The sequence below is a fragment of the Lichenostomus cassidix genome, chromosome 3 (genome assembly GCF_008360975.1).
Source record: "Lichenostomus cassidix isolate B80296 chromosome 3, HeHo_3.0, whole genome shotgun sequence".
NCBI classification, from domain to species: domain Eukaryota; kingdom Metazoa; phylum Chordata; class Aves; order Passeriformes; family Meliphagidae; genus Lichenostomus; species Lichenostomus cassidix.
Window position 1 is genome coordinate 40,673,891 of NC_139483.1, and position 14,513 is coordinate 40,688,403.

Here is a 14,513-nt window from a genome sequence, read left to right on the forward strand (position 1 = left end):
TAAAGGTGCTGTGGCTGCCTGCTGAAGAAGATTGATTGATTGAGCGAGTGGTGACTTTAGTGGTAGTTGCTGAGGTTAGACGACACAGAGCTGCCTTTGAGGTCACGGTTGTGGGTGCTGGGGCAGCACCCAGCTGGCAGAGTCCTGCTGATGCATCCCCCAAAGAGCTCTCTAATCGTGTCCCCGAGGTACAAACCCGACTTCGTAGGCATTATTTACAGACACAGCCCTGGGCTTTGCTGTCCAAGTTTGCTTGTCACCCACTTGAATCAGTATGTTCATGTTACTCTGACATCAAAACCCTAGTGTGGAGACCAGTGACAGGACCCAAGGCAATGGCCTGAAGTTGTGTCAGGGGAAGTTTAGGCTGGATATTAGAAAAAGTTTCTTCACCCAGAGGGTGGTTGGGCACATGGCTGTGAAACATGGACCTTATACAGGACCTAGATACAGGGCTAAATGCCCTTGGCAGGTCAGGACTTGACTGGGATGCCAACAAATTAAAAAACATACAGCATCCCTGAAAATAGCTTACTGTAGTTTTCCTATAATGTTTGTCTCCAAAATGAACAAGGTAATGAGGAAAAAAAAAAAAAGCGTGGGGGAAGGAAAGAGTCATCTGTGATTTTTGGAAGGTTTGACCTCAGTGACCAACCAGAGGTTTACACAAGGGCTTGACCTCAGCCCTAGCTTCTCTTCTTACTGAAAGTGTCGAGTGCCAGTGACCCTGAAGTTCAATGGGTCATTTGTCTCCTGAGCTTGTTCTCTGAAGTCCAGTATCCAGACTTGAAAGCAGCCTTTGAAAATTTCCCACTTGCAGTAGGTGCAAATTATCTCAGGAGGAATGTTTTTGTTGCTGTGAAATGCCAGCTGCTATGAAAAGATGTAGTGGTATCATGATGGTGATGAAGAAGAAGAAAAGGTGACGGAAGAAGGAACAAAGTTCAGCTGGGAGGAGAAAATTCACCACATGGGTCCCCTCTACGCTGCCATTTCCAGGCTATGTGAGCTGAATCACTGGCTCCACTTAGCTTGGTGGCAAAATTTATTTTGACTTGTAGGAAGCCTGGGCTTTATTACAGCTGTTTGTTATTAAAGTTTTGACTGAACATCATGCTCTCCTTGCCACATTTTTCAGACCTTACATCTGCCAAGAAAGAAACTTCTGGTGTGTGCCTATAAGCTTGTGTTTAAGAAACCCTGCTCTGGCCTGAGTGTTGTGCTAATCCCTCTGGGTTCCACCCGTTTGGCTGCAGCTCAGTTGCTCCAAGGCAAGAATACTGCAAATGTTTGTGGCCAGCAATTACAGCTTTTTTTCATAACTCCCCCTAAGCTGCTGCCAGTGATTCAGAGCACGTAGGAGAGCACCTATGAGCTCCCACCAGGCTGGCAGCAGTGCAGGCAGCAATTGTTGGAGGGACTGAGGTGCTGGGATTGCTGGGAGCTGCTGCCCGGGGCTGTGCCAGCACATCCAGCCCTCCAGCACATCCCATGGCCTGCAGTCTGAGACACACTGAGCTGCCTCCAGAAACTGAGTCTGGCCACAGTCACTGCAAAAGTACCAACAGATGAGAGTTTGTTGGCCCACCGCCCTGCCAGCCCAGGAGTACTGCTTCTTGCTTCTCCTCTGTGTCATCCTCTCTGGCTCCAATCTCACCGAGAGGTTTTGTAGCCACTAACAGTCATGCAAGAAAATGTAAAGTTGTAAGACATTTTAATAACACAGCAAGGCATCAAGGACCTGCTTTCACTGGGGCACACCTGGCATGTTAAATTTCATGCAGGTCTTGTCTGCTTTTCCTCCAGAAACCACTAAAAGGAGTTAAGAAAGGGGGAAAAAAATCCCAGATGAAAAAATTCTGAATGCCCAATCTTTGGTCAAGTTGTACCACATCTACCCACCAGCCTTGACCCAAGCTTTGAGTCAAGCCACTAACTCTGGCATCAAATCATCTAACTGTGGAAATCCCACAACAGTCCCAGGGAGGCTTCTCATCACTAAGATTTAATGAGTGACATTTCAGGTGCACCGATGACTTGGAGGAACAAGCTTAGCAAAAAGCAAAGTACTCTCCTGTATGTTCTTTTCACCAGCTGGTTCAAAACCAGCCCTGGCTGGGAGCAAACAAATCTTGTTTGTGATTGAGATGAACCAACTTCTACCCTCTAGCCATGTGCAGTTCCTTGTCACTGATGTGTCCAGCACCTCTTTGCCAGCAATGTCATTTGCTCCCTCCCTTCCCAGCATGGCATGAATGTGCCAAATGTGTCAGGCCTGCAGCCAGTGACAGAGACCTCTCCCTGCCCAGACACTCACTGGTCTAGGTCATTCCTAGCAGACAGCTGTTCATTTTAGGCTATCACGGCTCTCTAGGGCTCAAGGGATAGGTTGTTGATGCATGAAGCAAGAACCATGAGTTGGCAAGGTGGGCACTAGTTTGTCAGCCTCCAGTCCAGCCTGCTCCAGCACTGGGCTTGCCCTTTTACAGGAAGCTTTCCCCCCAGGCTCATTTTCCAGCAGCAGGGATTGTTGTTGCAGCAGCAGCTTAGCAAAGGGCCCAGTGCCAGGATGGGATGCTTTCCCTTCAAGGCATGTGGCCCCCAGTAGCTCATAAGCCAGGGCCAGAGCCCACCTGCAGCCCACCAGTGCCATCTTCATGACCCTCAGCGCAGAAAAACTTTTCATCGTGAGCTGTTATTCACTCTCCAGTTTTCTGCCTTCCTGCCAAAGCCCCCACCCCTGCAGCAAGCACCTCGGTGGAGAGGCCACAGGAAGGTTTCACCAGTTACAGAAAAAAACTCAGTTTAAAACCCCCTGGGCGAGCTTCTCACGCATGCCTGGAAAATCAGGCACAGAAGTATTTGCAAAGCACGACCATTAAGAGACCGCTGGATTTTTGTGGGCATACTTTAAATATGTTATTTTTGTCTCCATCTTTTTCTTTTTTTTTCCAAAGGGTGCAGAGCCCTAAGATGTGCAGAGCCAGTGCTTGGTCCTTCTGCTGGCATCAGCCTAACCACTAGGTCACCAGACTCCCCCCTGCCCTTTCCTCACACTGGAACCCAGCTCTTTTGTCTCCAACACCATTCCCTGAAGCCAAGTGACTTTTACCAGTGCAGAGCCAGAAGAGAAGATGGAAAAACTGCGTTGTAATGGTAATGTCCTGGTAAGGGAAGTTACACGACAATAAAAACAGAATCAGGGGTGGCTTCTGAATCTGCTCTCAAAGGTTTTACCCAGGAGTTGGTGATCCCAGTTACAGAGTATTTCAGCTGACAGGAAAAAATCCAACTCCTGACCCCTTTTAACTGTACAGATTCAGTTAAAATCCAGAGAAGCAGCATCACTGAGTTCTTCTTAGTTAATTTGCAATGAGTCCCCCAGGGTATTACTTTTGCTAGAAGTGCCATTAGCATTTACAATTAAGTTCACTGTGAGGCACTTCTGGTTTTAATTCTATAGTCTTTATAATGCTTCTTCTGGCACTCTCTTAGCATGGAAAAAATGAACCTATCATGTCGAAAGATAAAAAAACTATTAATTCCAGGGCTACAAATGCCAGATCGGTATAGTTACAAACAGATTTCTCTCTGTAACCCAGCCCAAACAGCTGGCTCTCAGTGTTCGGATAGGAATGCACCAAATATGACAAAAATGTCTTTATCCGGGGAAGCTAATTTTAGACACTTTTATTTTGGCCAGGCAGTAGAAATACTTAGAGAAGAAATCATTAAACTTCCAATTAAAAAAATGTTTTTGTAGGATACATTGCACGCAGTGCTTCAGCAGCAGCCTCCCTGCAATGTCCATCACAGGGAGACTCTGGAGCAGCTGCTCAGCCCAGCCTCACCAACACCCAGCTGAAACACATGGGCTCCAGGGAAGCAGCATTTGCCAGTGGCTCCCACCAGGCTGTGAGAGGTGAATGCCAGCACCTGTGGAGTCTCAGCTTCCAGAGCAGCACCTACCCCCCATCCTCACCCAGCCTGGAGAGATGAAGGTTGGGCACTGCAACCGGTGGGGGAGCAAAACAGGTTCCTGCCCCTTGAAAGGGAAAATCCAACATTTCAGAGCTTCCCACTGCCTCAGACAGGGCTGAGGTTCTTCACAGCTTAAATTAATAAAAAAGGACCCAACTGCTCCACCATCCTCCTGGCACACAGGTGATGTGGCTCAGTCTCCGTTCTGCTCTGGCAGCTGTTGAGGTTGAGAGACTCCAAACCCACCTTGGTGAGGGCAGTGACCCTCCTGAGACAAGAGAGGACCAAGTGTCAGCTGTCAGACTGGCTCAAAAAGAGCAGGCAAGTCATACAAGTGCATTCAGCACAAACAGCTTTGTAAAGAGAGTGATTATAACCCAGTTAAAGAGAAAGCACGTGGCACATAAAGAAGTTGTTACTGGAGAGGTGCACTGAAAGATTTTTAATTGATCCAGAGCTCTGTTGTTTAAAAATTCATAGGCTTCAAGTTACTCTTGCCACGTTTAAAATTGCTTTTAACAGCCTCAGCACTTGCAAGCAGCTACCTACAAAATGGGGTCAGTTCAAGACCTCTCACAAACGGTGAATCTGCTTTTGTGTAACATAGGTTCTCTTTCCATGCTGTCATTGCAGGAAACAGCACGACTCAAAGCCAGTGGTGGTTGGCAGGGAAGGGGTATTCACAGTCCTGAAGGACATCGAGTGTCAACAGGATATGAACAAGGCTATACATATATTTTTAAACTCAAGAAACCGGGGCTTAGAAATGCTCACTCTCGATAACAGCAACTGAAACATTGAAAATCTGCCAGCGGTTCTGCTCTCAGCAAAACTCCAAGGATCAGAGTCAGCTCCATCTGTCATATTGTTTCCAGAGCAGATTGTGGCACAGCCCAGCTTTTTGCTGTCCCTTTTGGCAGCAGTGCTGGGTCTCCACCCTGAAGTGCCTTCTCCTGCTCCGGCGCCGAAGGGATGACCTGGGATGGAAGCCTTGGACAGCCAAGCTGCAGCAACTGAGGCATTGCTGAAGGACACCTCTGCTCAAGTCTTTGCCTGCAAACTTGACATGACCTCAGATCCCTCGCTTCACCTAGAGATGTCCTTACAGGCTGTCCTGCAGGGATGCTGGTCATGTGTGTAAAGCACATACAAGCCCAAGGACAGTTGCACTGACGTTGGTTGTCATCTTTTGAGGACCAGCGAGATAAAGACCTTGGGGGCCTGTGAATTAGGTCTTTTACATATGAAAACAGAAAATGAAAATAGAAATATAATATGAAAACTTCCTGGCTGGAGTAGTTGCTGATAACTATGGTAAAGATGAGGTACTCATGGCCCTCCTGGCCTGTCTCAGCCTCAGTGAGACTAGTGATGGCAGTGTTCCCCTTCCCAAATCCCTCGCGGCCCACAGTTCTCCTCTGGGAAGAGCCAAAAAGGAGGCCCCTGCCTCAGCTGACTGTAAGAGGTGTAACCCAGTGAATGAACTGACCAATTTTGTTATTACAAGACATCATTTTTTCCAGCGTTGAAGTTATTCCAAAGAACTTTTCTGCACTGAAATCCTTAAGATATTCTCTTGACGTTGCAAAGTACATCAAGACTCTTGTTCAGAGAATTCCAGTGAAAGCAGTGGGTTTTGACCCTGGCATCACCTCTGGCTGAATGCCAGCACACAGCTCAAAGCATCATTTTAAACTCCTGAAAAGCTGCAAAAAATATCAGCTGAAGTCACTTGGAAGTAGCCTCATGGTTGGAAGGACAAGAAACAGACCTTTGTAAGTCACTTGGGATGGTGGCAATAATGTCTTTCCAGATGCTAGCTGAAGGCACAGGCTGCTGGTGGAGTAAATGTCCCCACGCTGTGATAGGCTCCCTGCTGGGACCTGCACAGGAATGCTGCTGTGGGATGGAATTGTGGCTGGCCAGTCTACCACCAGCAACCCCAAATCATTTCCCACACTGAGGTGTCCTGCAGAGGTGGCACCCACTGGTATGCAATAAAGACAAGTCTTTGGTGGAGCTATTGCTTTGGTGGAGTTTATGGAGAAACTTAAATTCAAAATACACTTACAAACAGAAAAGGCTGCCTCAGTTTCCAAACATCCCTGAGAAAGAGCTTTTTATAACCCACAGACATAGTGGGACAGGACCTGGCACATCCCAGCTGTGTGTACATGGTGGCCCTTTCTCAGGAAGGCTTCCCAGTTCTCAGCAAGTACACTACCAGGGACCTGCTTGCCCTCATATCTCTGTGTGCTGTGCTTCTGGCAGGCAGTCGCTGCCCTGAAATGGAAATGTTTTCCTGCTTGGAAAACAGGGGCTTATTGTGCCTCCAAGGGAAGGCAGACCCGGCATTTCACTGGTGCTCATGCTGACAGAAAGAGAGGCAGCACCTCAACGCCTGCCACGCTGCACATTTGGGGCCAGCTTTGGAGCTGTTGCTGGATGCACTTTCTACTTACAGATCTGCAGGCTTTTGTTTATTCTGAACCTCCTTTGCAAACACAGCTGAACATCCTGCCCCTTACCCAGAAGCAGTAATGAGGTTTCTCCACTAGCCATGTCCCACTGCAGGACAGTTTTGCAGCTTTCACAGTGACCTGCAGAGCAGATCCCCTTGGGTCAGGGGAAACTGCTGGCCTCTGGTAGTCACCCCACTGCAGAGCATCTCACCCTGGGGTGACAGCCAGCAGGGCCAGCTGGAGCAGAGGAGGGGATCGTGTGCTGCCAATGCCAGAATGGAACTGCCACGTCTAATTTTAGACTCCAGAGCCCTGAAAGCCCTCTTGATTTGCCATCTACCTTGATAAATCATTTAAGTTAATGCTGCTTGGCCATGAAAAATGCTTGGCATTTTTCAGATGGGAAAGGCTCAGTGCTGAATGTTAAACATAATTTTGACTGGAGCTGAAGGTGTCTTCCTTCAGTAGTTACCCAGAGCTTCTGAGGTTTGTAGGGAATGCAAACTGAGACACAGAGAAGAGGCAAAAAGGCCTGGGATATTTTTGTTTTGCTGTTTGATGCAAACTTGACTGAGAAGAAATCTATGTGTGCAATGTATAGGCAGGGTAAAAGCTAGAAGCATGGAAATAAGGAGAAAATACCTGCAGGGTGCAGAACATCCTTCAGGTCTGTGGGACACCAGGGGCAGCTGGCTCCTTGTTTCAAGAAGACCAATCACATTGTACAGGCTTCACCAGCCTACACCGCAAAGGGGCCAACTAGAAAAATAAAGACATTTTATTGTGAGTTCTGCATTCACTGTTGCCTGCTTGGCCCAGCCATTTGGACAATTATTTAGAGTTTTGAAGTCTGCCTCCCATTTCGAGGCAAAACAAGTGGTGCAAGACTGACAGGCCTTTGCCACGACAAGTTTTGTTGCATTAGCCACAGGGGGCTCTTCCTTACGGCACCACAGCTAGGTTCCCACATGGATACACATGCAAATGCCTATGTCCTTCCCTTCAGAGGTCCATGAAACACATGGGAATTTTTTTGCTTTCCATGTGAATGAGTAACTGGATAAACAGCATTCTGCCCGTGGGACAGGGGTGAGTCTGTGATTATGGGCAATTTTCTGTGCAGGGCAGGCTTTGGGCTTTGGTACCCTTTCCCAGTTAATTGTGAAATTGGATAATCCATGCACGGTGAACCAAAAGTTGGCTGTCAGTACCTTCAGGGGACCAGCTGCCTCACTACTGGCAGTTGTGACTGAAGCCTTGTACACAAGCTGTGCTACATGTACTTAAAACACATGTATATCTCTATATAAAAATCATTGTGTATATTAGGTATTTTCTATAAAGTATATAAGCCTGCCTTAACATACATATTAATGTGCTTCTGAAGCAGTAGATTTCTATATCTCCCTTCCATATCTCCCCATCTAAGAGATGCCCAAGAGCAAAGAGGCTATGGGGAGAAAAGGAATACTGCTCAGTTAAACAATGCAGCATTAGAAAACTATTTTAAGGTCTTCATAAACCGCAAATTGCCACTCTTGAGGTAGTTTGGTGCCAATGCTTTCCAAGAACTCATTGTTAATGATCAGGAAACAACTAAATTAACAACTCTGGAGAGTTAATTGACTGAACACTTTCAATCATTTATTAGGGAAGGAAATCCTTGTCTGTAAACAAATCCAGGGCAGGGTTATTTCATGTCAGGAGCAGTAACACCACATCAAGACATTCACAAACTATGAATTAGGGCCACTAAAATTATCAACAGGATTTAGACTTCAAAAATAATACATTGGTATTGATCTTTATTGGCATCCACTTTTCTGAAGCTTTAAGACCTGCTCAAATGTCATTTTGTAGATATTCTAGGTAATCACAAAAGCTGAAACTTCCAGTAAAAAACCTGACAATTCTCACTTTCCCAGAGGCTTCTGGAGGAGATGAAATTCTATGGCACTGACAGTGCAACTGCAAAGGCTGCCAGCAAGAAAGGCTCCTTTCTAATTCAGACTGAAATTAGCAGCAGTGGAGAGATTTCCACCACACACTAGCCAATGAGCATGTTTTCAGTGAGCCCAAATCATGGGTTGTGTCTTTCTGCCATAACCAGAGCAAAGGTACCTTTTCTGGTGTCTCTTGGGCCATCTCAGGTCCCAGATGTGGCAGGATAATGGAGAAATTTGCTGTGGTCTGTGGAGGGAAATAAGGACAGGATTGCATTTGCCTTGTGGAGGTGTATTGTCCCTATTGTTTCCTGATTGTGGGAACATCCTTGGATCTGGCCACAGCAGTGGGCTCCAGCTGCCACCTACCCAGCCCCTCACACCATCCTCATCAGGGTGTTTGGGCTGCAGTGTGGCTGCATCCCGGCAGCAAAGCTGCTCTGTGCACACAGCTCTTCAGATGGGCTTTGGAATTGTGGTAGTTTTTAATATTCAAAAATAGGCATCTGTTTTTAGGAAATGCAGAAGTTAGATGGCTGTCTTCGAGGATATGCCTTGAAATGCATGAGGGCAGTTGAAAGGCAAAATCTGTACACAGCTGGGAAAGTTTCATTTCAATGCTGTTCATAGGTGTTTGATTAATCAGATTAAATGTTTTTACTGGAGTTCTCTATACGCTAAAATAATGAAGTGTCCCATTCCCCAAAACTGCATACAAGCAGCCTCTTTACCCAGAACGATTTGCCCCATACATCATTCCTCAACATCACTGAGCTCTATGAGACCCTCAGGCCCCCTGACAATTGGGTCTCTTCTCCTTGGAACTTTTGGTGTGGTGACGGAGCTTTTGCTTCCATTTCCCAAGACTTAAAGCTATGACAATTATGGCTGTTTATGTCTTATACTCTTTCATCATCCTGGAAGAAGGGAGCAGCACATTTGCTCCCTAGCAGGCTAGGCAAGCTGTAATGCCACCCAGTTTAAGCCAGATTTGCCGTGAAATGTTTGCAGACTGCAGTGCAAGCTGCTGAGGGAGCCATAGCTCTCCAGCTCCTTGCAGATTCATCATCCCACACTCAGCCCAGAGCTCATTTTCTTTTCCTCACACTGAGTTATGTATCTTTTCCCCAGGGGTTATGCAAACTGCACAGTGACTCTTTTTCAGCCTCCCAGCCAGCCATGCACCTGTTTTTGATCAAAATTTTTCTACTGTAGCTCTTGTTGGCTCAGAAAAGTGCTTTGACAAGCTTGAAATTTCCTGCCTCAGGAAGGAATAACATCTCTCTAAAAGACTGCTGTGGGTTCTGTTGGAGAGGTATTAGCCATAAGCTGCAGAGAAAGCTGGATTTATAGTAAGGATCAAAAACTGAAACAGTCATTGTCATGGCAGGACTAAAGATGTCCCAGAGCTCTTGGCTCCAACAACGTAAGACACAACTTGGCTTGCTGCCATTGTAGCAGTTTCATTAAGACACTTCTCAATTTCTGTTTCTTGTGCTCAAAAGCTTGTCTACCCCAGCTCAAGAAAATACAGCATATATGATGTCCCTGTAAGGAATAAAGTCAGACAGTCTTCAGCTGTACCTGGTAGGGCAGAAAGCTAAGCTGAGGCTACAGCTAATTGTGACCCATCCACTCCCTTTTCCCCAGGGACATGAAGAAACCCTCCCCAAATTGGGAGAAATATTTGTGCAAGTTTCAATGCTGGAGAAGAAATCTATGAAGATGTCAGTTTCTGTACAACAGTCCCTTGAGTTTTGTCTCCACTCTCCTTGACCCGTGTCCTGATAAAACTTTCAGTAAGCTATTTATCAGGTAAATAGATAAACCAGCCATCACCATATCAACATATGGTGATGGTGACTGAGAGCTACCCTATTAATTGCTGACCCCATTTCTATTTCAGTCTCTTGGCATGTCCTCTAGGAAATGAATGGGATCAGCCATGATAAATCCATTTTCTCTGGCACCAGATAATCTGCTTTCAAGCTGGAGCAGATGCTGAGATGCCCTTACTGGCAGCCTGCTGCTGGATGGCCAAGGGGGCTGTAGTGCAATGTGACTGCATCCCTGAAGACTTGTGTTGGCTCACCTTTGTAAAATAAATGATTCTGCTACATGATATTGTGTCCTAAAATGTCCTGCTGATATATCACAGAATGGGTCAGGTTGGAAGGGACCACAGAGGGTCATCCTAGAGCACACAGCACAGGATTGAGTCCAGGCAGTTCTTGAATATTTCCAGAGAAGGAGACTCCACAAACTCTCTGGGCAATAAGGTCCCACAGATTACTTCCTGGATGGATGACAGCCTTGGATTTGGGTGTTAAACCAACACAGAAAAGCTGAGTGTCTAACAACCAGAGGAGACTGGAGAGAGATAAATGCTATTTTAATTACTCAAGGGTTTTAAGCCCTGATCTCCTGATTCAGCTCTAACCACTGGGATATGAAACACCATGGTGTGGTGGTTGGGATCTTCACAGTTCTCTGTGCTGGAGCTACTCTGCTTTGCAGTGCAATGAGGCAGTTCTTTGAGAAGACAGAGATGCTGTAGAGAGTATGAAAGCATTTAAAAGTATGCTTTGCTGGTCCTGCTAGTCAGACAACACTTGCCATAAAACACTTAACTGTCTAGAGGCACAGAAATATGCCATCTCCCTCACTCAGGCCCTGGCACAGCCCCTGGCACAGCCCCAGGAAACCGTGAGCATCTGAGCAAGGAGGGCAGAAGAAGCCATGAGTCTGGAGCTGGAGTGCCCTCCCAGCACAGCGTGGCTGCTTTCCCTTGGGACATTTTGTTTTCAAATTGTTTGTGTCCCTGGAACCCAGCTGCTTAGCAACTGGATAAAATTGTCACAAAATGCTGGCATTGCCCCCTCACCAGGGCAGTGGCTGGGCTGTGTCCTTGGGGGGGCTGTCTGCCAGGGGAGGTGGCCACACAACACTCATGGAGGGACCCCCATCCCTGTCCTATTTTCCCTGGGTGGTCTCTCCCAAGGTGCAAGGGAATTTGGCCCTTGTGCATATCAAACACTGCAGCACAGGTAAGGCATGCAGGCAGCTCCATCTGCCTCCAGGGTCAAATGAACCATGGACACTTTTTGGATCTGTGGATAAATGCTTTTCCCCCTCTGAAGGTCCAGGAGAAAAAGCACACTTGAAGTAGTCCAGTGAAGTACCTGAAAATAAAAATATTCACCATTTCTGACTATATACTTGGGCGGGGATGGGGATGAATACACCATCTTGCTTTGGTTCAGGGTCTTTTAAGTAAAAAAAAAAAAAGGAAAAAATGGCAGTTAAGAGTTTTGGCTATATATTCCTTGGGCCAGAAGAACAACAGGCATGTGTCTAATGCCTGCTGCTATCTTTGCCCTGTTTGAGTCCTCTGCCTCTGTGGATAATATTCAAAGAGGCATCCAGGCTGCCCAGGAGGCCAAATCCTGCTCAGTGGAGCTCCTTTCCCTTGAAGAGTCATGCAAAGGATGAAAAGAAGAGATTTTAGGAGAGCAGTTTATAACACACTTGCCCTTATAAGTGCCTGATGTGAAAAAGATAGTTGCTGGCAATTGCTGACATCTTCTGTGTTTACCTCAATCAGCAAGTATTTGTAATTAATTTTTAAAACGTTGAAGTTCCAGCCTTACTGGGAACATTGCAAACTGCCCTCGGCACTCTGATATGCTTCCAAAACGTACACTGCCACAAGTCAAAAAGCACAAAGACTCGCGTATTTTGGGGGTGGGGTGGGGGGAGACTAGAGGAGAGATAATGCAGTTCAAATGAAAATTATTTCGATAACTCATATCTATTCACAAGTATTTAATTTTCATGACTGGAAGCAACCCCAACTGTTATAAATGGGGTGAACTGCCACATCATTTCTAGCATTTCTCCTACTTGATGCCACAGCACCACAATATGGACGATTTGCCAGCAGTAGGACAGCCAGATTTCACTTTTTTCTTTCCCCTTCACTCCTCCCACAATGCCTCGTGCACCACCTGTGCTGACACATGATTTTGCAGGTTCCCAAAAGACCTAGTGGGGCTTAAAATAAGTCTGTAACATAAACAACCCCCCCCCCCAACCAAACAAAAACAAACAAGCAAAAAAACCCAAACCCAAACCAGACGAAAGATGCAGCATTGCTGAGCCACTCCTTGGGAGCTTTTTGAAGCAGCGTGGGATGCTTCTGACAACCGTTGGGCCCAAAATGTTTATTGATGGTTTCTGTCTCTGTTTGTATGGAGAAAAGGCAGAACACAATTTCAGTGGTTTTCAGTTTCTTTACTATTTTGAGGCAGTTCTTCATGGTAATTTTCACTGTCTATAACCCTTCTGGCCTCAGCAACCTGCTGGGAATAAAATTTACTTCAAGGCAGGAAAATGCCATTGCCAAATCTACCATCACGGTGGTTAGAGTGGCAGAGGTGGTGGGGCTTGGGGCAAACTCCAACTCCAAATGAAACTCCAAATGAATACCCTCTCAAAAGGCTTATGCCTTGAGTTGATGTTGATCCTTTAAACTCAGAAACGTGCCATGTCTTGGAGCACTGCCCAACATCTTGGGGTGCTGAGGTCTTTGAGAGGACAGGGGAGCAGAAGAGAGACAACCAGCTCCAGGACAGCAGTCAGCCCCTGCTAACATCTAACCTGAGGCTTGAGCAGCAGCTTTAAAGTGAGATTTTTTCATTCTGTGAGGCAGTGGGAAAGCATGCTCAGATTGCAACCCTGTAGCTAATATGGGATCATTTGGAATACTCCTGAAATGAATTCTTAATTTTTTCCATTCATATAATTATGAAAAATGACTCTCATGTTCCCCATTAATGTTGCTATTAGCAGACAGGCAGGGCTTCCCAGCATGAGCCATTCTTGCTAACAAGGTCTGTGTGCACCACATTAGGGAATGCACCACTCATCACCCTAAGTGATTTGCCATACCTCCTGTAATGGTACAGAGCCAAACATACCTGTGTCTCATGTCAGAGAAGGCAGCAAGATCTAGCTTTAATTTCAAGAATTGATTAAACTGATTAAAATTGATTAAAAGAAAAGAAGACCAGCAAGCCCAAACTCCTGCTTGTGGGCAGAACTGCACTCCTGCTCTAACACCAGGCTGGTGCAATGCTGAGAAGGATCATTGTGTTCAGTCACTGACACAAACAGTGTAATAGGCACACAAAAACCCCCACCTTATCAGGGATTATATAACTCTCCATCTTCAGGTGCACTTACTGCCAAGGTTACCCTTCTCTTTTTAATGTGGGCCTTACTCCAGTGCAGAAAGGAAATGGTCCCACATTTCCCATGTAGGACAAGGGGGAGCAGTTACTGTTCTTCACCGTGATGTTGGCAAGGCTTTCAGCACAGGCATCTGCAATATCCTTACAGCTGAAGTGGTGAGGCAGGGACTGTGCTGCAAGAGTCTGAGAGGCCATGGGCCAGCCCAGTTTTATGTACAGGTTCTCTTGTGCTTAACTCCCCCATGTGCCCTCTGCTGTGGCTATGGGTGTTGTGTCAACCCCAAGGTGGGACTGAGACTGGGATCTCTGCAGAGAGCTGCCTGGCCAGGAAAGAGGCTTGATTTCTAAAGAACTCAGATGTCATCTCTCAAGTTTCTTGTGGTGCAGTCAGTAGGCAACTGCTCCAAGTGGGCAGAAAACTCCCCAGGGTGTTTTTTTCTTAAATGCATGGGTTTTCTTTAAAATGCAGAGTAGAATTTTGCCTGTGCCTCATTGCTTCCACCTTTATTTATCATTTTCTTAAAGCAATACTGATTTCTCAAGACAATCCCAGCTCTGTGTAGAGGAACAGAAAGCTACACTGGTACTTCCAGGTATCGAGACATCTCTTTTCTTCTGCATAGCTTGTGAACAATGCTATGCTGCAACAAATTTGTATCTACATCTAAGCTTGTACAGTGAACCAGTTAAGGATCTGAGATTTGAGGGTTTTTTTGTTTCAAGTACGAGGCTGAATGTTTATAGGACAGTCTAGATTTTAATCCAAACTTTCACAAATTTAGACAGCTGTCTCTGGTGCTGTAAAAGGGTATACAATCAGCACATCTGAAAATCAATACACCTCATGGGGCTGAGTACCTCAGTTAATCAAATAC